This window comes from Cervus canadensis, chromosome 11 (genome assembly GCF_019320065.1).
Source record: "Cervus canadensis isolate Bull #8, Minnesota chromosome 11, ASM1932006v1, whole genome shotgun sequence".
In the NCBI taxonomy this organism is placed as follows: Eukaryota; Metazoa; Chordata; class Mammalia; order Artiodactyla; family Cervidae; genus Cervus; species Cervus canadensis.
The window spans coordinates 77364317-77389370 of record NC_057396.1 but is presented as its reverse complement, the minus strand read 5'-3'; the positions used below and the strand labels follow the sequence as shown (position 1 = coordinate 77389370).

Sequence of the window (25054 nt, the reverse complement as noted above, 5' to 3'; positions counted from 1 at the left end):
GAAAGGACAGAAAGAGTTTACAGAATGTAGGCATTCCATAACTTGTGATAATAATGATATTAATTTTGAAAGCTGCTTGGAGAACAGGAGGAGAGGGGTTAGGATGACTCTGGGACATACAGCCAGTGACAACAGCTGACAGGAGGACGTGCTTCATGCTTTTTAACTTCCCCAGGGCTGACAAGGCTGTCCCCTGAGAGAGGAACAGGTCTCAGCCAGGAGGGTTGTAGGAAACTTGTAAAATGCTTGGGGGAAATTTTAGTCCACTTTTTTAATCACTTTAGTCCATTAAAAAAAAAAAAAAACCACTCCAAATGAGGTGATACTGCTGAGGGAACTCACCCCAGATCACGGGTCAAGCCGGTGAAGAAGCAGGACAAGTCTTAGCAGAAGGCCCAGGCCGACACCTTGGCAACAGTCTGCCATTTTGTCAGCATCGTCTTCATCCGCATGACCAATGTCTCCCTCATCAAAGAAAACCCTCACGGCCCAGGCTTTTCTCCAGGTCTGTGATCTGCTTTGAATGATTTGCCAAAGAAGAATCTCAGTCATCTGGGATACTCTCATCCTCCTTCTGAATCTAAGTAGGAGTTTATAGGAATATCAGTTGGCTATCTCGTCAGTTTCCCCATATATTAAATGAGATACAACGTCTCCAGAGTTTGTACGATTGTCGTTCATAAAGCCGTGTTCATCTGTTTATTTTTCGTCCTTGACCGCGCCGAGTCTCTGCTGTGAGCGCAGGCTGCTGCTGGTGGCAGTGCTGGGGGTTCTCGTTGTAGTGGTGTCTCTGGTCGTGGCCCGTGGGCTCAAGAGTAGTACCTGTGACTCACAGGCTTAGCGGCTCCGTGGCATGTGGAATCTTCCCCGACCAGGAATCGAACCTGGGTCCACTGCATCGGTAGGTAGACCCCTAAGCTTTGGACTACCAGGGAAGTCCTGCAAAGTCACATATAAAGTGCCCAGCATCGAGTCTGACGTAGAGTAACATTGAGAAAAATCTGATTCCTTGTCCAGTATCTTGTCCCACCTCCTCTATAGAAAAGTGTATTTTATCCCTAGATTGATCTCTGGTCTCCATGGGGAATTTTTTTCTTTTTAACTTTTACTCTCTGATTCTCTTGTGTGTTGATTGGGACATACTCAGTCCTTTCACCACTTCCTGGTGCTCTGCCCTGGCAAGCACCTCCTGGTGTTAAGTTTGCTCTAAAGGTGCAGTCTAGGGTTGGGCACGACTGAGCGACTGAACTGACTGCCTAGGCATTTAGCAATTTCCCACTCACCCCCTCCCTCTAACCGGCAGTGAACCTAATACAGGTGACATGTATCTCAGATGTCTACTGACCTTGAACGGAGGAGACTGAGATTCTTTTTCTCTCTAGAAATAGGGAATGCAGAGCCTACTGTCCAGGAGTGATTCCCCAGGGCATAGTTCACTGACCTCTTTGGAGTCTGACTTCGCTTACTGTCTCTGGATGTGTGCTAAGTCGTTTCAGTCTTGTCTGACACTCTGCGACCCCATGGACTGTAGCCCAGTAGGTTCCTCTGTCCGTGGGATTCTCCAGGCAAGAATACTGGAGTGGGTTGCCGTGCCTCATCCAGGGGATCTTCCCCACCCAGGGACTGAACTTGAGTCTCTTACATCTCCTGCATTGGCAGGCGGGCTCTTTACCAGTCACAGCACCTGGGAAGCCCAGATGTTGACTCTACGCATAGGTTTTTCTCTGCTGCTTCTTAGAATCTCACATCATGACGGCAGAAGGAAAGTTAAAGGATCTTTACCCCAGCCTCACATTGGGAGATTTTCGTCTCCTGACTGTTAGCCTAAGTTATATCAGATATGTAACTTACTGCCAGCCGTGTGGTAGTTTGTGGAGTCTAAATCTGAATTCAGGTGATCAGGGCTCAGGGGCCAGACTCTAACTAGTCTGCTGGGCTCTCACTGCTGGGAACTTGCTTTCCCGATCCTCTTTTCTTTTTTTTAAATATATATTTTCATTAGGCGCTGTATTTCTTTTTTGTAATTTCTTTATGTTGACGTCTAGTTGATTAACAGTGTTGGTTAGTTTCAGGTGTACGGCAAAGTGATTCAGTTACGCGTGCGCACGTATCTGTTCTTTTCCAGATTCCTTTCTCATTTAGGTTATCATAGAATATTGAGTAGAGCTCCCTGTGCTATACAGTAGGTCTTTGTTGGTTATCTACAGAATGATCTCTGTTCATTTCCAAGGCAAACCATTCAATATCACGGTAATCCAAGCCTCTGCCCCAACCAGTAACGCTGAGGAAGCTGAAGTTGAATGGTTCTATGAAGACCTACAGGGCCTTTTAGAACTAACACCCAAAAGAGATGTCCTTTTCATTATAGGGGGCTGGAATGCAAAAGTAGGAAATCAAGAAACACCCGGAGTAATAGGCAAATTTGGCCTTGGAGTACAGAAAGAAGCAGGGCAAAGGCTAATAGAGTTTTGCCAAGAGAATGCACTGGTCATAGCAAACACTCTCTTCCAACAACACAAGAGAAGACTCTACACATGGACATCACCAGATGGTCAACACCGAAATCAGATTGATTATATTCTTTGCAGCCAAAGATGGAGAAACTCTATACAGTCAGCAAAAATAAGACCGGGAGCTGACTGTGTCTCAGATCATGAGTTCCTTATTGCCAAATTCAGACTTAAACTGAAGAAAGTAGGGAAAACCACTAGACCATTCAGGTATGACCCAAATCAAATCCCTTATGACTATACAGTGGAAGTGAGAAATAGATTTAAGGGACTAGATCTGATAGACAGAGAGCTTGATGAACTATGGACCGAGGTCCGTGACATTGTACCGGAGATAGGGATCAAGACAGTCCCCATGGAAAAGAAATGTAAAAAGGCAAAATGGCTGTCTGAGGAGGCCTTAAAAATAGCTCTGAAAAGAAGAGAAGTGAAAAGCAAAGGAGAAAAGGAAAGATATTCCCATTTGAATGCAGAGTTCCAAAGAATAGCCAGGAGAGATAAGAAAGCCTTCTCAGCGATCATTGCAAAGAAATACAGGAAAACAACAGAATGGGAAAGACTAGAGATCTCTTCAGAAAATTAGAGATATCAAGGGAACATTTCAGGCAAAGATGGGTTTGATAAAGGACCAAAATGGTATGGACCTAACAGAAGCAGAAGATATTAAGAAGAGGTGGCAAGAATACACAGAAGAACTGTACAAAAAAGATCTTCATGACCCAGATAATCACAATGGTGTGATCACTGACCTAGAGCCAGACATCCTGGAATGTGAAGTCAAGTGGGCCTTAGAAAGCATCACTACGAACAAAGCTAGTGGAGGTGATGGAATTCCAGTTGAGCTATTTCAAATCTTAAAAGATGATGCTGTGAAAGTGCTGCACTCAATATGCCAGCAAATTTGGAAAACTCAGCAGTGTTCACAGGACTGGGAAAGGTCAGTTTTCATTCCAATACCTAACAAAGGCAATCCGAAAGAATACTCAAACTACCACACAATTGCACTCATTTCACACGCTAGTAAAGTAATGCTCAAAATTCCCCAAGTCAGGCTTCAGCAATACGTGAACCGAGAACTTCCAGATGTTCAAGCTGGTTTTAGAAAAGGCAGAGGAACCAGAGATCAAATTGTCAACATCTGCTGGATCATTGAAAAAGCAAGAGAGTTCCAGAAAAACATCTATTTCTGCTTTCTTGACTATGTCAAAGCCTTCGACTGTGTGGATCACAATAAACTGTGGAAAATTCTGAAAGAGATGGGAATACCAGACCACCTGACCTGCCTCTTGAGAAACCTGTATGCAGGTCAGGAAGCAACAGTTAGAACTGAACATGGAACAACAGACTGGTCCCAAATAGGAAAAGGAGTACGTCAAGGCTGTATATTGTCACCCTGCTTATTTAACTTCTATGCAGAGTACATCATGAGAAATGCTGGGCTGGAGGAAGCACAAGCTGGAATCAAGATTGACGGGAGGAATATCAATCACCTCACATATGCAGATGACACCACCCTTATGGCAGAGAGTGAAGAGGAACTAAAAAGCCTCTTGATGAAAGTGAAAGAGGAGAGTGAAAAAGTTGGCTTAAAGCTTAAGATTCAGAAAACTAAGATCATGGTATCTGGTAATATCACCTCATAGGAAATAGATGGGGAGACAGTGGAAACAGTGTCAGACTTTATTTTGGGGGGCTCCAAAATCAGTGCAGATGGTTACTGCAGCCATGAAATTAAAAGACACTTACTCCTTGGAAGGAAAGTTATGACCAACCTAGATAGCATATTAAAAAGCAGAGACATTACTTTGCCAACAAAGGTCTGTCTGGTCAAGGCTATGGTTTTTCCAGTGGTCATGTATGGATGCGAGAGTTGGACTGTGAAGAAAGCTGAGTGCCGAAAAATTGATGCTTTTGGAATGTGGTGTTGGAGAAGACTCTTGAGAGTCCCTTGGGTTGCAAGGAGATCCAACCAGTCCATCCTGAAGGAGATCAGTCCTGGGTGTTCATTGGAAGGACTGATGCTGAAGCTGAAACTTTGGCCCCCTCATGCGAAGAGCTGACTCTTTGGAAAAGACCCTGATGCTGGGAGGGATTGGAGGCAGGAGGAGAAGGGGACGACAGTGGATGAGATGGCTGGATGGCATCACCAACTCGATGGACAGGAGTCTGAGTAAACTCCGTGAGTTGGTGATGGACAGGGAGGCCTGGCGTGCTGTGATTCCTGGGGTCACATAGAGTCGGACACGACTGAGCGACTGAACTGAACTGAGCGTGTATATCTTGACTGGGACAGCTGAACTCAGTCCTTTGTGAAAACTTTCCTTCCAAGTGAGATGTGAACAAATTGTTATTTGGTAATGGCCTGGATCAACACAGCCACTGGGACTGACTGTCCACTGGTGCAAAATCGGACAAAGAGTGAGACTGCCTCCAACGGTGACCAGGCTGAGCGCCCGCGCCGTTGGCACACGCGCGCCCAGACAGAGCAGGGGCACTGCGGAAGGCGGGGTCTCTTTTCACACCGCTCTCAGCAGCTCTGTCAGGCCATGGAACTTCACAGAAAACCTTCCTGAAGAGGTGTAGGGACACAGCAATCCTTCCAAGAAATTTCCAAATGGAAAAACAATGGACCTTGCTTTTTGTGCAACTGGTTTTTTTGAGTGCCTTTTCTGTGCTAGACTGTGTTCTACAGACTGAATGCTTGTGCTCCCCCAATTTACATGGTATTAGGAGGTGGAAGCTTTGGAAGGCCATCAGTTTTAGATGAAGCGATTAGTGTCCTTATAAACAGGAAGAGACCGAACTCTCTCTCTCTCTGCCATCGGAGGACACAAGAAGGTGGCTGCAAACCAAGAAGAGCGCTCTCTCCAGACACCAAATCTGCTGGCATCTTGACCTCGCACCTCCCAGCATCCAGAGAGTGGGAAACCTACACCTGTTGTTAATACCACACTGTCTGAGGTATTTTTTTTTATAGCAGTCCAAACTGAGAATGACAGGGTGCATCAATGGACCGAAACTGACAAAATCACCTGCCTTTGAAGATTTAGCTGAAAATGTTTGAAAAATTATGAAATGAAACATTGAAGACTTAATAAGTCTACTTCCTAAGTATTTTCTTAAACAAGCTAGTAGCATTGAATAGATATGGGGCCATTTTACCATCACTTTGCAGATAATTATTAAAATACACTTGGAAGAATTGTATCTTTCATTTTTAAATATACAACACCTGTATAATGTCAGATTTTAATGGTATTTTAAAACCCAAAATTTGTTTGTCAGTGTTCCTATCATTTTGGCCAGCAATTAATTTTGTGTATAAAAGGTAAATATCTGTAGGAAATAAAGCTGAATATGTCTCATTACAACTGATTCAACCTCCTAAAGCTGATAAATGATTATCAGCTATGCACAACAGGACTTCTTCTAAGCAACTCACATTTCCCACCCATAGTTTTAGTTTTCAGTCTTCTTACTCTGCATAAACAGTATGAAATGTCCTTCTTACACCCAGTTGACAAACTCCTGACTTTCCCTTCACTGAGTAATGAATTTCCTCTCTGGTTTGTTTCCTCTCTGGGTGCATGTATAAACACACAAACTCAGCTTTATTTATTTCTTTATTTTGGGTGCCCTGTAATGATATTTATTTGACTCTCTGACACACATGTCAAATCTTATGAGATAACGGGATTAAGATGTTTTGAAGCTTCTGATTCCACACGTGATTTGAGATTTTCAGTATTGGTTAAGGGTCTCCTGCACTGCAGGCTGATTTTTTTACCATCTGAGCCACCAGGGAAAAGTGGGCAAATTTTTAAAGACATTGTTATGAAATGTCACCTTCATTTTAAGTAAGTAATATGCAGACAAAATCACTTCACCTCTAACCAATTATAATCACATTTATTCTTGTCATTTGTCAACTAAGTGTATTGTTACAGATATTTATTTACTTAAACTATAATGATTTTTTCATTTAAATTACATTTATTTGTGGTTACCTTTTATTGTAAAAAAAAAAAATACTGCATAAAAATGTACCATGGTGGTATTTGGTTTATTTTTAAATGTATGTATTAAATAGAAAAAAAATGGGTTACTTAAAGTAAGTAAATAATATTACAACTGGTTTACAATTATGGCTCTTTAAGTATGGAATTTAGGGGTAGAACACTTTTACCCATTTTATTTTTAAATAAATAAAATTCCCATTTTATTTTTAAGGAGTATCACACAGTGTTAAGGAATTTAATGGCTGAATTCCTAAAGCATGAATATAGGCAATATGAAGAACAGAAAAATAATATGCTGCTTTTTCTCCTATTTGGGTTTTCAGAATCTTTGCAACTTGTAGCTGAATAAGCTGGGCTCACAGAATCCAAAGAAAACAACCTCATTCTTTCCCCACAACTGTCCTTCGTAAACCCCTCAGTGCGGTTCTCCTCAGCTTTCTGTAAAATCTAAGATAAGTTACTGTCAGCAAGTGGAGAATTCTCGTCACTTCAGCATTTAAATGCACTGTCTTATGCAAGAACAGAAAGTCGGGCATTTACAGGGAAGTTGGAGCTGCTTGAGACAGCTCCCATCATGGGGAGGAGAGAGTGGTTCTGTTTTTAACCATCGTCTCTAGCTTGCTGAGAGGGCTTTCCGGTCCTTGCAGCGTGCAGGGCAGGACGAGGACAGCTGAGGGGCAGGAAGAGTCCCCTGGACTGCCGCTTCCCTAGCTTGCCGTCCAGCTGGTAGAGCTGATGGCTTTGTGGCTCGGCGGCTGGGATTCCTTGGCTGTGCATCCTTTTATTCTAATCCACTTACTCAGCGCTCGCAACTCCTCCCACGTCCCACCCTGAGTGTCCATCGGCGTTTTCCAGCCTCTGTCTCTTCCAGGTCTTCTCCTCCTGATGTCCTCTTGGGGCAAAGTCGAAGACCACCCAGGCGTTGCCTCTCTCCCGTGGCTTACCTGTGGCAGGAGGCTATCCCAGGACGACCTTCCTCTCCTGCTAAGTGGAGGCAGACAGCCCTGGGGTGGCTCTGATGGCCCCTGCCTCCTGGCGCTCGGGCCCTTTGGGGAAAGCTTCCCCCCGACTATGGACAGCGAGACCTGTGACTCGCTCTGAATAAGTAGAGAATGGCCAAGGGGTCAGGAGGTGTGTGCGCGGGGGTGCCTTATTTTATTACAGAGGACCGTAGCACCTGTCTTTCTGGCTTCTCTATTTTTATTTTTAATTATTTAGTTATTATTATTTATTATTATTAGTCACTGAATTAATAGTTTCACAGCCATCTTTATGTTTTAGTTTATTTTCGAGTGCGCCGTGTCTTCCTGGCTGTGCTCCGCTCGTTGCGGCAGCTGGGGCCCCCCACTCATCTCTGGCCTCTCGCTGTGCCGGCGTCTCCTGGTGCGGTCCTCGCGGCTTGCGGGCTCAGCAGTTGTGGCACACGGCCTTAGTTGCCCTGTGGCGTCTGGAACCTTCCCAGACCCGGGTCCCGACCCAGTCACCTGCATTAGTAGGCAGTTTCTTAACCCCTGACCCGCAAGGGAAGCCCCCGGGGTCTCTTCCTCTCCACGGCCGGCTCTGAGGAAGCAGGCAGCCGTGCTGGGGACCTCCATGTAGCAGGGAGCTGGGGACGCCTTTAGGTGTTGAGGGCGGCCTTAGCCAACAGCCTGCATAGACCGCCAGCGGGAACACGGGGCCCTTGGTCCTACAGCTACAAGGAACTGGATTCTGTCAACAACAGGGGAAGCTTGAGAGTGAATCCTTCTCCAGCCAAGCCTCAGTTGAGATCGAAACCCTGCCAACACCTTGTCTGCAGCCTTGTGAGATCTAGAAGCAGAGAAGCCTGTCAGCCACAGCCAGTTTCTTGTGCTGTTTCAAACCTCTAAGGCTGTGGCGATGGGTCCTGCAGCGATCGGAACAGACGTTGGCCATCAGAGTCAGAAGCCCCAGCCGTGGCCTGTTTTGGTTCCTCCCAGTGCGCTAGACTCACGTCCACGGTGACAATCTATGCTAGACCCCCACGTGATCCCGCGGCTGCCTGTCTCACGGAGCCCAGCCTTGAGGAGGGGTAAAGCCCCACAGAACTCCAGTACGTTTCTTCCAATGGAATTCTGCAGCAAAGTTTTCAGATGATATGTGTGTGAGTGCTAAGTCGCTTCAGTGGTGTCTGACTCTGCGGCCCTGGACTGTAGCCCTCCAGCCTCCTCTGTCCCTGGATTCTGCAGGCAAGAACAGTGGAGTGGGTTGCCATGACCTCCTCCAGGGGATCTTCCCGACCCAGAGAGCGAACCCTGGTCTCCTGTCTCTCCTGCTTTGGCAGGCGGGTCCTTTACCGCTAGCTCCACCTGGGAAGCCCTTTCAGAGAACAGTCTGTTTCTTATGACATTCTCTTGGTTCCTTCTCAGTCTTCAAATTTATTTTCTGGGCGAGTTGAGAAAACCACCTGGCTATTCTTTTGTAGTTTTTTCCTGGGTGAATGCATTTCATGTTGTAAATTGGGAGTGATTGTCAGTGGCAAGAACGGGGTGATGGAAGTGGCCTCCCCAGGTGCAGGCCATAAGGAAGAACACAGTCTGGATAAGCTTTTAAACAGTAGCTCAACTGTCATCTACCCTTCATCATCCATGTGTAAGCAATTCTAAATACTGATAATAAAATACTGCTCCAGAAAAGTCTAATCTGAAAATGGCCTGTTCCCGGGGCACAGCCATCCCACCGCCTGTGTTTGGTATGACGCTGTGTTATCTACTGTCTCTGGGCCTCAGATGAAACTGGGCAGAGCGTCCTTCCTACTTAAATCCCCTTCCCCTCAGATGGACCATGAGTCACCAGCTTCACCGTGCCTTCCGAGGCCGGATCAGAGAAAACGGCCCTTCCTTTGCTGCCATCTGCTGGGCAGTTGTAAAAAGTACCCTGGACCCTGTAGGTTGCAAAACTCAACGGGTGGGGCTTAGATTACTGTATTGTTCCACCTGCACCCTCGTTTGTGGTGGTAATTTGTGTGTGTGTGTGTGTGTGTGCGTGTATGCCCGTGTGCATGCACACAAATGTGTACGTGCAGCTGTCAGAAAGCAGATGGAACACTTATTGTTATCTAAGTTTGAAAGCGGCTTCCTCAGTGGCTCAGTGGTAGAGAAGCCACCTGCCAAGCAGGAGACACAGGTCAGTCCCTCTGTCGGGAAGACCCCTGGAGAAGGAGATGGCAGCCCACTCCAGGATTATTGCCTGGGAAATCCATGGACAGAGGAGCCTGGTGGACATGACTTAGCGCCTAAACAAGAAGATGAAAAGAACTAAGATGCACACTTTCCGACATATACAGTCCACGGGATTCTACTGGAGTGGGTAGCGCTTCCCTTCTCCAGGGGATCTTCCCAACCCATCGAACCGGGGTCTCCTGCATTGCAGGTGGATTCTTTACCAGCTGAGCTATCAGGGAAGCCCCTGATTTATAGTACTGTATGGTAATGAATTTATAATACTTTCCACACAAATAATACATGAAAAACAAACACAAAAAATAACATTTTAACCTTACCATAGAGTACCTTGGAAATTACAATAGTACAGTAAGAACAGTGGCACACGGAGGCTGGCCTCGAGCGAACAGGCGGGAAGAGGCACTGACGGAGGCGGGGGAGGAGGGCCGACGGCAGAGCTGCAGGGTGGGCAGCGGTAGGAGACGGGGCGAGCGGCAAGCGTGTTCACGCCTGACCCTGACGGCACGGGTCCTGGCTCCCTGCTGGATTCAGTTCCACATCTACCCTCTTGAGAAAAATGATCCAGGGCGGTGTGGGTCTCTCTTCCCGTCTCAGATGAGGCAGCAGCGCTGGACTGCAATCTGAACGGCTGCGGCAGCCTCCCTGTGATGGTCTACATTCAGGTCTGAGCCTCGTAAACCAACAGGATTGGGCGTGTGAACACACATTCTCACCTCGTAAAGTCGGCGATGTGAAGGTCCGTGTGAAGGGGGTCACTGTACTGCTTGCCTCTGCTACTACGCCTTGCAGGAGTTTTCCAGAAACTCACTTGAGTGGGGCTGCTGGTGGGGCTGGGTAGGGCGTGGTGGAGAGGGCTGAGTTCTTTGGAGAAAATAAAGGAGTCAGGTGGTGGAAGCACGGGACTAGCTTTGCCGTCTAGGAAGCAAGGCGGCAAAGATAGAAGAAGGGGAGAGAAGGACGACTGGAGAGCGCGGTGAAATGCCAGCTAGGCACTGTTCTAAGTGGTGTGAGTTTTCTCATCCTTTTCACATGGCTATTCTTCAGCCGGTAAGTCCTGTCAGACCCTTTGCACCCCGTGGACTGCAGCACGCCAGGCCCTCTGTCCTCCACTGTCTCTAGGAGCTTGCTCAAATGCATGTCCACTGAGTCGGTGATGCCATCCAGACATCTCATCCTCTGTCGTCCCCTTCTCCTTCTGCCCTCAATTTCCCCGAGTATTAGGGTTTTTTCCAGCGAGGTGGCTCTTCACATCAGGTGGCCAAAGTATTAGAGCTTCAGCTTCAGCATCAGTCCTTCCAATGAATATTCAGGGTTGATTTCCTTTAGAATTGTATGCTTTGATCTCCTTTCTGTCCAAGGGACTCCCAAGAATCTTCTCCAGCACCACAGTTCAAAGCATCCTGTGTTGTTCAAGAATGATCTATATATGTTCAAAGAAAAGGAACACAATATCTCAAAGAGACATCTGCATTTCCATGTGTATTAAAGCATAATTCAAAAAGCTAATGTAGGGAAACAACCTAAGGATCCTAAGGAACCAAGGAGCCAACCTAAGGAACCAAGATGAATGGATATAAATATATTACAAGAAAAATATACATATATGTCTGAGAAAAGAGGGAGTGACATTGACTCATTAAATGCATGGTTATCTTTTTAATGTCTCCTATTGTTTATAAAGAGCTAGTTAAATCAGTTGTTGAGTTCTTGGAGAAAATAAGAACACAATTCATATATATATATATGATTACAAGATCCTGGGACTCTCCAAGTGTAGTTCTTCCATTGCTGTGGGGATAGGTTTTCTGGAACACTTTTCTGTTGATCTGTGGCATCAAACCTCTTGTCAAAGGTGCAGGAGATGCTGTCTCTGCTGTGTGAGGATTTGCTGGCAGAATGAACACAACCTGTGGAATCAACAGAAATGCCATAGGTGAGTCAACCAAACAACCTCAGGGCTTCTCTTTCCTACCTACACAGTCTCGTCATTATTAGAGTCAATGCTTTATTCTCTGAATTCAGTCTCGAGGTCTGTTTAGTTGAGTTTCTCAAGTATTCCTTAGATCAGGCTAGAGCGAAGAAGAACCTCGGGTGATGCCTTTGGCATGAGATGCGGCCGCTGCTGCTGTGGGCTTCCAGGTGGGCCCATCTTACACGTGGACGATGATGCCCAACACACCGGGTGAAGCAGAGCATCGCTGGAAAACAGGGCGCTTCTTCCAAACCAGGGTGTTCATGCTGACGGCAGCAGCACACCCAAATCACTGACCTGCTTGCCGTGACGGCAGCGCTGCGAAAACCCCCTGACCCAGGACGGTAGGGATCATCGGAAACCAAGGAACACGCTGGTCCCTCCTCCACAAACTCCGTGTGAACTGGAGTGTTTGAGGGGGAGGGAGGGAGGCTGGGAGGCCCAGAACGAGATAAGGACCAGGCACCACATGCCCCAGAGCCACTGCTCCTTGGGGTGCACACGCCCCAGCTCTGTCCCCAGGGGGCTTAGTGGGAGCAACGTTTCCTACTGTGAAATGACTCTAGGAGCAGAAGGAGACACAGGCACAGATATCGTGACAAGAGCGTTACAAAAGAGTCTGTCCCCACGTGCACATGCTCCACTTTATGAAAACGAAATGCCTCACTTAGCAAAATCACAAAATCAATAGAAACTGCTGAGAAACACTACCTTCTAGGGTCTTAAAATGCAAAAGTTCACTAACAAAGTTGACATGATTAGTCGATCTCTGTTCTATGAAACGCTATGGGGTTGAAGGTTGAGGTGCGCATGGAAGCCCCAAAAGGAAGTAAAGATGAACAGAAGGGTGTAGAAAAGGAACAGAAAATGAGCTCACTGGACAATTACTGATTTGCCATTTGACTTTGGGGAGCCCAGGTCTACACCTGGGCTTTTGGGTAAGGAAGTTAATGAACATGTCTTGGGGGTTTAATGTCCATTTCTCACTGTGGAACCCCTAATTCTTTAAGTAATACTTCCCCTACTCATCCTAGCACCTGTGCTCTCTCCGCTCCCATTTCCTAACCCTCCCTGTCTCACCTTCTTTCTGCTTAGCAGTCAGGAGGATCTGAGCAGGTCTCGAGGTAAGAGAGGTGTGCCCGCACTGACAGAGGAGTCTGAAACCCCGACTTTCTTCAGAGGCCCAGGGAAGGGTCCTCGCATCGGATGACGGAGTAACATCTGGCAGTCTCCGGGACCTCTGCGCCGTGAAGTATTCTCCAATCTGGACCAAGAGGGGATGCCCTTTGAGGTAACAAGGATGGAGAAAAATAGCCTTTCTTTACGCATCGTGGTTGGCAGAATTCTAAGATAACCCCAGGTGACCCATGCCCCTGTATGATTCCCTCCTCTTGAGTTCCGGTTGGACCTGTGTAGGGGATGGGCTGTCCCTCCTGTGAGTAGGTTACTCATCAGTTGCCTTTGAGTTGATCAAAAATGGCATTTTCCTGGATGAGCTTGACCCAATCACGTGAACTCTTTAGAAGAGCCTTAAGGCTTCAGAGACATAGCTCTCCTGCTGTCTCAAAGTAGAAATAAGTTGTCCTGATTCCACTGTGGAGAGAAAATCAATTCTGTTATATGAACTTGGAGAGGAGCTACCCCACATCCAAGGTCAGGGGCGGCGGCTGAGAGGAACTACCCCACGTCCAAGGTCAGGGGCGGCGGCTGCGCTTTGCTGGAGCAGCCGTGAAGAGACACCCCACATCCAAGGTAGGAGAAAGCCAAGTAAGACGGGAGGTGCTGAGAGAGGGCATCAAAGGGCAGACAGACTGAAACCACAGTCACAGACAACTAGCCAATCTGACCACATGGACCACAGCCTTGTCTAACTCAGTGAAACTAAGCCATGCCGTGTGGGGCCACCCAAGACGGACGGGTCATGGTGGAGAGGTCTGACAGAATGTGGTCCACTGGAGAAGGGAATGGCAAACCTCTTCAGTATTCCTGCCTTGAGAACCCCATGAACAGTATGAAAAGGCAAAAAGATATGACACTGAAAGATGAAACCCCCAGGTGGGTAGGTGCCCAATATGCTACTGGAGATCAGTGTAAAAATAACTCCAGAAAGAATGAAGGGATGCAGCCAAAGCAAAAACAACACCCAGTCGTGGATGTGACTGGTGATAGAAGCCAGGTCTGATGCTGTAAAGAGCAATATTGCATAGGAACCTGGAATGTTAGGTTCATGAATCAGGGCAAGTTGGAAGTGGTCAAACAGGAGATTGCAAGAGTGAACATCAACATTCTAGGAATCAGCGAGCTAAGATGGACTGGAATGGGTGAATTTAACTCAGATGACCATTATATCTACTACTGTGGGCAGGAATCCCTTAGAAGAAATGGAGTAGCCATCATGGTCAACAAGAGTCTGAAATTCAGTACTTGGATGCAATCTCAAAAACGACAGAATGATCTCTGTTCATTTCCAAGGCAAACCATTCAATATCATGGTAATCCACATCTATGCCCTAACCAGTAATGCTGAAGAAGCTGAAGTTGAACAGTTCTATGAAGACCTACCAGACCTTCTAGAACTAACACCCAAAAAAGATGTCCTTTTCATTATAGGGGACTGGAATGCAAAAGTAGGAAGTCAAGAAACACCTGGAGTAACAGGCAAATTTGGCCTTGGAGTATGGAATGAAGCAGGACAAAGGCTAATAGAGTTTTGCCAAGAGAACGCACTGGTCATAGCAAACACCCTCTTCCAACAACACAAGAGAAGACTCTACACATGGACATCACCAGATGATCAACACCAAAATCAGACTGATTATATTCTTTGCAGCCAAATGGAGAAGTTCTATACAGTCAGCAAAAACAAGACAAGGAGCTGACTGTGTCTCAGATCATGAGCTCCTTATTGGCAAATTCAGATTTAAATTGAAGAAAGTGGAGAAAACCACTAGATCATTCAGGGATTTGATTGCGGTCATACAAATCCCTTATGACTATATAGTAGAAGTGAGAAATAGATTTAAGGGACTAGATCTGATAGAGTGCCTGATGAACAGAGGTTGGTGACATTGTACAGGAGACAGGAATCAAGTCCATCCCCAAGAAAAAGAAATGCAAAAAAGCAAAACGGCTGTCTGAGGAGGCCTTAAAAATAGCTGTGAAAAAAAGGGAAGCAAAAAAGCAAAGGATAAAAGTAAAGATATACCCATTTGAATGCAGAGTTCCAAAGAATAGCAAGGAGAGAGAAGAAAGCCTTCCTCAGCAATCAGTGCAAAGAAATAGAGGAAAACAATAGAATGGGAAAGACTAGAGATCTCTTCAAGAAAATTAGAGATACCAAGGGAACATTTCATGCAAAGTTGGGCTCAATAAAAGACAGAAATGGTAGGGACCTAACAGAAGCAGAAGAGATTAAGAAGAGGTGGCAAGAATACACAGAAGAACTGTACAAAAAAGATCTTCATGACCCAGATAATCACGATGCTGTGATCACTCACCTAGAGCCAGACATTCTGGAATGTGAAGTCAAGTGGGCCTTAGGAAGCATCACTACGAACAAAGCTAGTGGAGGTGATGGAATTCCAGTTGAGCTATTTCAAAGCCTGAAAGATGATGCTGTGAAAGTGCTGCACTCAATATGCCAGCAAATCTAGAAAACTCAGCAGTGTCCACAGGACTGGAAAAGGTCAGTTTTCACTCCAATCCCTAAGAAGCAATGTCAAAGAATGCTCCAACTACTGCACAATTGCACTCATCTCACACACTAGTAAAGTAATGCTCAAAATTCTCCAAGCCAGGCTTCAACAATACATGAACTGTGAACTTCCAGATGTTCAAGCTGGTTTTAGAAAAGGCAGAGGAACCAGAGATCAAATTGCCAACATCTGCTGGATCATTGAAAAAGCAAGAGAGTTCCAGAAAAACATCTACTTCTGCTTTATTGACTACGCCAAAGCCTTCGACTGTGTGGATCACAATAAACTGTGGAAAATTCTAAAAGAGATGGGAATACCAGACCACCTGACCTGCCTCTTGAGAAACCTGTATGCAGGTCAGGAAGCAACAGTTAGAACTGAACATGGAACAACAGACTGGTCCCAAATAGGAAAAGGAGTACCTCAAGGCTGTATGTTGTCACCCTGCTAATTTAACTTCTATGCAGAGTACATCATGAGAAACACTGGGCTGGAGGAAGCACAAGCTGGAATCAAGATTGCCGGGAGAAATATCAATAACCTCAGATATGCAGATGATACCACCCTTATGGCAGAAAGTGAAGAAGAACTAAAGAGCCTCTTGATGAAAGTGAAAGAGGAGAGTGAAACAGTTGGCTTAAAGTTCAACATTCAGAAAACTAAAATTATGGCATCTGGTCCCATCACTTCATGGGAAATAGATGGGGAAACAGTGGAAACAGTGGCAGACTTTTTTTTGGGGGGGTGGCTCCAAAATCACTGCAGATGGTGACTGCAGCCATGAAATTAAAAGACGTTTACTCCTCGGAAGGAAAGTTATGACCAACCTAGACAGCATATTAAAAAGCAGAGACATTACTTTGCCAAGAAATGTCTTGTCTAGTCAAGGCTATGGTTTTTTCAGTGGTCATGTATGGATATGAGAGTTGGACTATAAAGAAAGCTGAGCGCTGAAGAATTGATGCTTTTGAAATGCAATGTTGGAGAAGGCTCTTGAGAGTCTATTGGACTGCAAGGAAATCCAACCAGTCCATCCTAAAGGAGATCAGTCCTGAATATTCATTGGAAGGACTGATGCTGAAGCTGAAACTCCAGTACTGTGGCCACCTGATGTGAAGACTTGATGCTGACTCATTTAAAAGCCCCTGATGCTGGGAAAAATTGAAGGCAGGAGGAGAAGGTGATGACAGGGAATGAGATGGATGGATGGCATCACCAACTCAATGGACACGAGCTTGAATAAACTCTGGGCGTTGGTGATGGACAGGGAGGCCTGGTGTGCTGCAGTCCACAGGGTCGCAAAGAGTCAGACACGACTGAGTGATTGAACTGAACTTAAAGATGTTATAAAAGTAAATACTATTAAAAGGATACAGTATTCTACAACTACAGTTTAATGACTAAAATGAGAAATCACACAATACCAAGTCTTGGTGAGGATATACAATAATGGAACTCTTAGGCACCGCTGGAAGGCATGCACAAACACTTTGAAAATGAATTAGCAATTCCACTACTATATACACACCCAGGGAAATTTTACACATGTATGTATCAAAGTATATGTATAAAATTTCCATGGTAACACTAGTCCCAAATAGAAGCATCTCAAATATTCATCAATACCTAAATAGGTAAACTTGAATTCTTACAAAAGAATATTTTTCAGTGATATAAACAAACAGACATTACCTCATGCTTGTTTGAACAGCATGAATGACATTCACAAATATATTAAAATAAAGGTGTCAGACCCAAAGGTATACACATCATAAGATTCCCTTTTACAAAATTTAAAAACAGACAAAATTCATAATGGTGTCAAAAGTCAAGATAACATTTACCCTGGGAGATCTCAGTGAGTGGAAGGGGCAAGCACCATCTTCTGGAATTTGGTAATTTTCTATTCATTGAAATAGGTGCTGGTCTCTCGAGGATGTTCACTTCCCAAGCATTTTGAAATGTGTCAGCTGTTACACCCATGACTTATTCATTTCTCTGTGTGTGTCATCATTCCTTTAAAAGTTAAAATAAGCCATAGGATCAGTTGCGGATGATAGGAGGATGAAATTCAAAATCACAATCAGTGTCAATAGAAGGAGAAACATATTTTACTCAAGTTTGTGTAACTCTGTTCCCGTGCACAGACTAGACACTTTCAGATGGGCAAATTATTATTCACACAGGGATACAAAATGAGGAATATTTTTTTAAAAAATCAAGGACTATTCTACTGAAACTTCAGCTTCTCATAAACATGCTCGTAAGGGTCTATTGTCTATTACTGTTAGCACATTGCCATTCGTTGACTGGATAATCACCACCTGTGGAAATTGAGAACAATATATGTCATTAGACACATATGTCCTCAGCCAAAAGGATCCCCAGTTATCCTGGGAACCCCTACCTCTTTTCTGTATTCTGGGACCTAAGAGATGAATATCCCTTCCTTCAGGGATGTAGGCGCCTTGCTAGACAAAAACCAATACACAACAGCAGCTAAGAGGCTCTGGAAACATCGGACATAGTTCTATTTTTGTGTTCTGCTGTCTCCTCCAGTTTCAGGAAGAACTCACGTACCTAGCAATCTTTTCCTCACTTTGCTTCCTGACTTTATTTTTGGGGGCTCCAAAATCACTGCAGATGGTGATTGCAGCCATGATATTAAAAGACGCTTACTCCTTGGAAGGAAAGTTATGACCAACCTAGATAGCATATTAAAAAGCAGAGACATTACTTTGCCAACAAAGGTCCGTCTAGTCAAGGCTATGATTTTTCCAGTGGTCATGTATGGATGTGACAGTTGGACTGTGAAGAAAGCTGAGCACAGAAGAATTGATGCTTTTGAACTGCGGTGTTGGACAAGACTCTTGAGAGTCCATTCGACTGCAAGGAGATCCAACCAGTCCATCCTGAAGGAGATCAGTCCTGGGTGTTCATTGGAAGGACTGTTGCTGAGGCTGAAACTCCAATACTTTGGCCACCTGATGTGAAAAGTTGACTCATTGGAAAAGACCCTGATGCTGGGAAAGATTGAAGGCGGGAGGAGAAGGGGACGACAGAGGATGAGATGGTTGGATGGCATCACTGACTCAATGGACATGAGTTTGAGTAAACTCCGGGAGTTGGTGATGGACAGGGAGGCCTGGCGTGCTGTGGTTCATGGGGTCGCAAAGAGTCGGACACGACAGAGCAACTGAACTGAACTGAACCTGCTCATTAGTCTGAAGTGGAAGATAGAGACAGTGAGAGGAAACAAAAACACAGACTCACCATCAGTACGAAACCAATACTGATTCATTACCATTAATTAAAGCCCACATATTACAAATAATTTTTTACCTAGTGTCCTTTTTATACCATAGGATCACATCCAGGACACTACATTAGATATAGACAGTGAGAGAAACAAAAACACAGACTCAACTCATTTGAACCCCAATCAGGTCCCAAAAATTTCCCTGACAAAACAGGTCACTTTGCACCCAAACATAGAGAGAGAGTGGGCGATGCAGGCTTCCAGCAGGGAGGGGACTATTATCACAATCTCAAATACCTTCTAAAGAGGAGCAGATTCTACGAAGAAATAAAAGAAAAAAGGGAGGGAAAGAAAAATGTTATGATAGGTGAATACCTCCATCAGCCTTAGATACTGACTTCAATCTGACCCATTCTCCATTACAGAAATAGATAAGTTCTTTCTCATACCAAACTAAAAAAGAATTAAAAGAAAATCCTAGGATGGTTCAGAGGAATTTTACTCTTGAACTTAATATCTTCAGAGTAATTGAGATCAAATCAGATATATTTCCATAGTTTTCTTGGCTTATAAATTCTCTATGTTGTCTAGTTCTGTTAGCTGTCTATTTCTATTTCTTGTTAGTTTATTGTCTATTTCAAGTTAGTTTCCTTATATTAATAATAACCTTCCTATGTGAATTTATACTTTGTCATCATCTAAAGAACAAAGACTCTGGAGTAGGTGGTAACTCACTCCGATATTCTTGTCTGGAAAATCTCATGGACAGAGTAGCCTGGAAGGCTATAGTCCATGGGATTGCAAAGAGTCGGACTGAGCAACTGAGCGACTGAGCAAAGAGCAAAGAACCAGGTCTGTGAAAGTTATATCACTGTCCTCGCCTTATATGCATATATACAAGAAGCTCTAACCATCTTGGCTTGGTGTTCCAACTCCCCTCTCCTCCACCCCCACCCACCAAGAACAAGGAGCTAATTTAACCACAATAGTACCTGTCCATCTTAACGTGAAACTATAGTCTTTGAAGAAATATCCTAAGGACTCATTTCCTAACATAAACATGTTCAGAGAAGACTGTTAGAACACAAGGTAACCATTCTAGTAGGTCCGTCAGAAAGGGGATGAGCATTCTCCCCAGAAGATCAAAGTCCCAGATCTCTTTGTGATCACTGGGTAGGATCAGTTGAAGGACAATCACCTCAGGCTAATATACATGTATATAATATAATATAAATTTAGGGGGAAAGTAAGCAGAAAATAAAAGCTGTTCAGAAACACTTAACAGAACGAGGCACTGTGTTCCAGGGGCGGACACGGCAGCCAGTTCTGCAGTTAGGATGAGTGTCCCTGGGCCTGCTATAATGATGTTCACGCCCATGCTGCTTTTGATCTGGAAGACAATAAGTGCCCATTACATTTCTCTGTCTCATGTCTTTCCTCCTTCTTGAGAACAAAAACACATTTACTTACTTTGAGGGGGTTGAAGATTCATTCTCAAATTACTTTCCAAGGTCTGAGAACAAAGGAGTATTGCCAAAATAATGGATTTTATATTCACAAAAAATACCAGGGCTGGAGTCTCAGGCCATAGGAATAGGAAAAGGAGGTCCAACATCAGTTTCCTGATGGAAGAATTTTCAGTGACCTCCTGGAGCCCAGATGATTCAGAGAATCAAAAGGGGCTCATACTAAGTGAGGTAAGTCAGACAAAGACAAACATCATATGATGTCACTCATGTGGAATCTAATTTTTTTAATTAGATTTAAATTTAAAAAATTAAATTTTTTTAAATTAAATTTTTATAATTTATTTACAAAATAAACAGACTCACATATTTTGAAAAACAAGCTTATGGTTACGAAAGGGGAAATATGGTGGGGAGGGTAAATTAGGGGCTTGGGATTAACATAAACACACTACTACATATAAAAGAGATAACCAACAAGGACATACTGGATAGCACAGGGAACACTACTCATTATTCTGTAATAACCTATATGGAAAAACAACCTGAAAAAAGAATGAATATATTTTGCCGTATGTCTGAAATCAACACAGCAGTGTAAATCAACTATGCTCCAGTTAAAAAAAAAACAAAAAACGTAATGACTTCTGCCTTGAGATGGAGCGCTTCTAATTTTGCTTTCAGGAGTGGGGAATACTTACCGGGTCCAGTGTCATTTTTCTTCCAGCAGCAACAGACAGAGCCCTAGGTGTGAAGAAACGGAGACGGAAGAATCCTCTTAACCCGAGGAGCCAGCAACTGTACATGATTGGTGCCTGAGAGACAGGGCTGAAGGGAAGATTTGAAAAATTCTACCATTGAGAAAGTGGAGCTATTCCAACATACTTAAAATAAGGATCCCACACAGGGTATCCTGGGAGCATGATAAAGGGATAGCACCAGTGAACATAAGTGTCAGAGGATGAAAAAAACACAGACCTGTCACAAACAGGCATGCTTTCATCAGACCAGTGAAGATCTGAGCCACCTGGGGAGAGAAAAAGAAGATGCTCAGGGTATGAAGCATGAGGGTTGGTAGGAAGACAAATCTGTGATCTTTACACGTAGCTGTTTCCCATCTCCTGATTATTTTAAAGGGTTCCCAGGAAAGCACCCTGGGAATCTATCACTTTTCCTCTAGTTTAAGGCTGTTTAAAGAGGTTTCATGATAGTTTTCTTCTCCCTCTCTCTCTAGAGAAATTCATTTTCCTTTTAGATGATGGCACTTCTGATTTTTTTTTTTTAAGTTATTTCTAGGTACTGTGAGGCTTGGTGATTAACCTGACCTCAGGTTAATCACACCTCAGGCACCAGAAGGGATATCCCTTCTTCTCTCTGGAAATGGCTATCTCCCAAAATATTGTGCTTGTAGGTCAAGTTCACTCACCCCCAGTATTTGGGACTCCCCCTTCAGGAAGACCTTCACCTTGTCCATTCAGCTTACCTGCATGATATATTTCTGGAGAAAATCCAGCAAAATCATATTGTTGTTCCTTCTGGTGTCTTGACACAATCTTCAGTGCTGTAAAATGCAAGTGTTTTACAAAGAACGGATTCACTCTCCTACTCCTTTATTTTAGACTTGAAAAATGACCTTTGAAAGAATGGGTACCATGAAGCAGCTTGGTGAGGGGGTAAGTTAAAGTGCCTGAGTTATCCTCTCAGTCACGCATGTGTGTACTCAGTCATGTCGGACACTTTGGAGACCCCATGGACTGCAGCCCGCCAGGATCCTCTGTCCATGGAATTTCCCAGGCAAGAATACTAGAGTGTGTTGCCATTATCTCCTCCAGGGGCTCTTTCTGACCCAGGGGTGGAACCCCCATCTCCTGCTTTCACAGGTGGATTCTTTACCACTGAGCCACCTGGAAAATCCAGTAAGTGCCACGCATGCCAAAATGGCCTTCTGAGTCCACTTTAATAGGGTTACATTACCGTTGAAAATAGGTTTATTGAATTAATAGCCTTTAATCTTTCCCCTTCCCTGTGTTCCTACCAGTGCCATGTGACTTTGCTATTCCATGCATTCTGGAAGTTAGTGTTTTCCTTTTGAGACAGATGTTAAGAAGGCCACCATTCTACAGCCTGAATATTCACCTTCCACAGAGACTAGAATCTGGCCTTTGAAAGCCCAATCACAAGAATCCTTACTCATCCCAAGTTCACTCCCACCTCAGCCTGTACTAGATGCTCTTCCTGCATATCATTCACTGAGAACCCAATGTAGAACTCTTTCTAGAAGCTGGAAATAGAACATGAGTTCTTCCTACCTTTGCGTCATTCCAGAATTGCACCAAATGGGTCCTCTTGGCCATAAGTCTCTAAACCACTTCCACTGAAAAGTCTGGTCAGATCTGAAGAGTAATGTGACAATTATCTTCAGGTCTGTGTGGCCATTATTTCCTGTGAGTCATCCAAACCAGCCTACCAGAGGGCAACAGTAAAGAAACTGTCATGAACCAACCAGTACTTTCTTAAGATAGTCATCAATCTCCATTCCGAAGCTAAGGACAAATTAACAGCAAGACCTTGCTTTTAGATCTTGATTGGGCTCCCAAGCTGTTTTCTGAAGTATTACATTTAGGGCTGTTCATATCAAAGCCTTGGTCACATGGAGACAAGTGATTCTGACTCTTACTGATATATTAATACAAAAATTTAGAAAGAAAATAACATCAAACTTATACAAAATCTTTGTATTGGAGAAAGTTGTTGTTCAGTCGCTAAGTTGTGTTCAACTCTTTGCAACCCCATGGACTCTAGCACATCAGGCTTCCTTGTCCTCTACCACCTCCTGGATTTGCTCAAACTCATGTCCATTGAGTCGATGATGCCATCCAACCATCTCATCCTCTGCCGCCATCTTCTCCTTTTGCCTTCAATATTTCAAAGCATCAGGGTCTTTTCTAATGGGTTGGCCCTTTGATCAGGTGGCCAAAGTATTGGAGTTTCAGCTTCAGCATCAGTCCTTCCAATGAATATTCAGGACTGACTTCCTTTAGCATGGACTGGTTGGATCTTCTTGCAGTCCAAGGACTCTCAAGAGTATAATAGGGGGAAAATCCCAAGTCATCTAAGCGTGATTCTAACCCTGAAGTTTATATGTTTATGAATCTTGTCATCTCCTTCCCTTTCTCTCCTTAATTCCCAGTGTTGCTCATCAAACGCATGCCAGTTATTCTAAGAGGGGGTTATCTGTCTGGGGGGTGGTGGAGGAGGGGATGGAAGAGGCAGACAGTTATCAATAAGATTAAGATGATTCACGCTCATGGAAGAAAAGTGATCTCACATTCCAGGAAACTAGAGAAGAATTTAGTATCAAGCTCAAAATTTAAATTTTAAAGATAATACAAGTATAGAGGATATCAGATACACACCTCTAATGAGTCTCTTATTTTACTGTCAAGGATTGTAATAAAAAATAAAACAATGGAATCCTGAGACTTGAAATGGGGATATTTTCATGAATATGTCTGAGAAATTTGAGTTCCTAGATTCCCCTGTAGCCTGTAAACTGGCAGAGGTTTTCTTACTCCCTGAAGAAGAAGCTCTTTCTTGCTTTTTCTGATGAATTGGGAGAAGTTCAAGCATGACTCACTTTTTAAAATGCAATTGAACTTTAATTTTAAAGGGTCTGTTCTTTGGAAGATGTTGCTCTAGAATAAAAAGATGCAAAGGTTGGAGTTTCAAATCAAATTTAAGATAAAGGACTTGTATGCAGAATACATAAAGACCTCTCAAAGCTCCGTAATCAGAAAACAACTCACTTTAAAAGAAGTCAAAAGATTTGAACGGAGGCATCACCAAATGATGACATGAAAAGAAGTTCAAAAGCATTCGTCACAGAGTAAATACAAGTTAAAATCACAATGAGGTAGTACTTAACATCTATCAGCATGGTAAAATGTAAAAGACTGGCCATACCAAGTGCTGACACTGATGTTGGGAAATGGGATCTTTCACACACCATTGGTGGAAATGATAAATGATACAGTCACTATGGAAACCACTGGGCAGTTTCTTAAATGTCAAACATCTTCCCTATAACTCAGCCTTTTCACTTTAAGTGGAAGGAAATTTGTTGTTGTTTAGTTGCTAAGTCATGTCCAACTCTTTTGTGACCCTATGGACCACAGCCCGCCAGTCTTGTCTGTCAGTGGGATTTCCCAAGCAAGAATGTTGGAGTGGGTTGCCATTTCCTTCTCCAGACGATCTTCCTGATCCAGGGATCGAACCCGCATATCCTCCATTGCAGGTGATTCTTTACCCCTGAGCTACTGGGGAAGCCCAGAAGGAAATTTACCTAAGAGAAATTAAAGTTTGTGTCCACAAAAAGATTTGAATATGAATGTTCATAATATGTCATAGCCCAAACTTGGAGACAGTCCAAATGCCCTTCAGTAGCCAAATGGATACACAAATTGTGGTACATCTGTACAGTGAAAAACTACTCTGTACACACAAAAACATGATGACCATCAAAATAAATTTGTTCGCTGAAAGAAGCCACGTAAAAAAGAGTACATATTTATTACAAGAGATTCTGTATCTTACTACATTATGACTGGAAAAAGAAGTGAGGCAAGAAAGATAATGTTGTTTTGGATGGAAGATCTTCTTTCTGTAATAATCTATGAGGTCACCTTCTCTTACACAGGAAATGGGATGATCTTCAACACCACCATTGGGACTATATAGAACCAATATTTAACAGTAACCACGAATAAAATTTTTATATTTAGTGACTGACTCCACTCTCTAAGATGCAAAATTGGGCCAGACATTAGTTATAGCACTGTAGATCCACAAACATAGTTGAATGCTTTCACAAAAGCATGGAGGAAAGACAATATTGAACTGATAGCTTATAGTTTTACTTCCACACATACAA

The 25054-nt window shown here is 43.8% G+C and overlaps 1 long non-coding RNA gene across 2 annotated transcripts; it reads right to left on the bottom strand.

Moving 5' to 3' along the window:
* Nucleotides 1-11435: 11435 nt before the first annotated feature.
* LOC122450137 lies at nt 11436-22569 on the bottom strand. Of its 2 annotated transcripts, XR_006272069.1 has the most exons (6): nt 22434-22569; nt 21608-21685; nt 21103-21151; nt 20826-20868; nt 17244-17415; nt 11436-11639 (listed from the first exon to the last, which is right to left on the bottom strand). It is a non-coding gene; the product is annotated as an uncharacterized LOC122450137 (long non-coding RNA). The 2 variants fall into 2 exon arrangements; XR_006272070.1 differs by lacking the exon at nt 17244-17415.
* Nucleotides 22570-25054: the final 2485 nt, after the last annotated feature.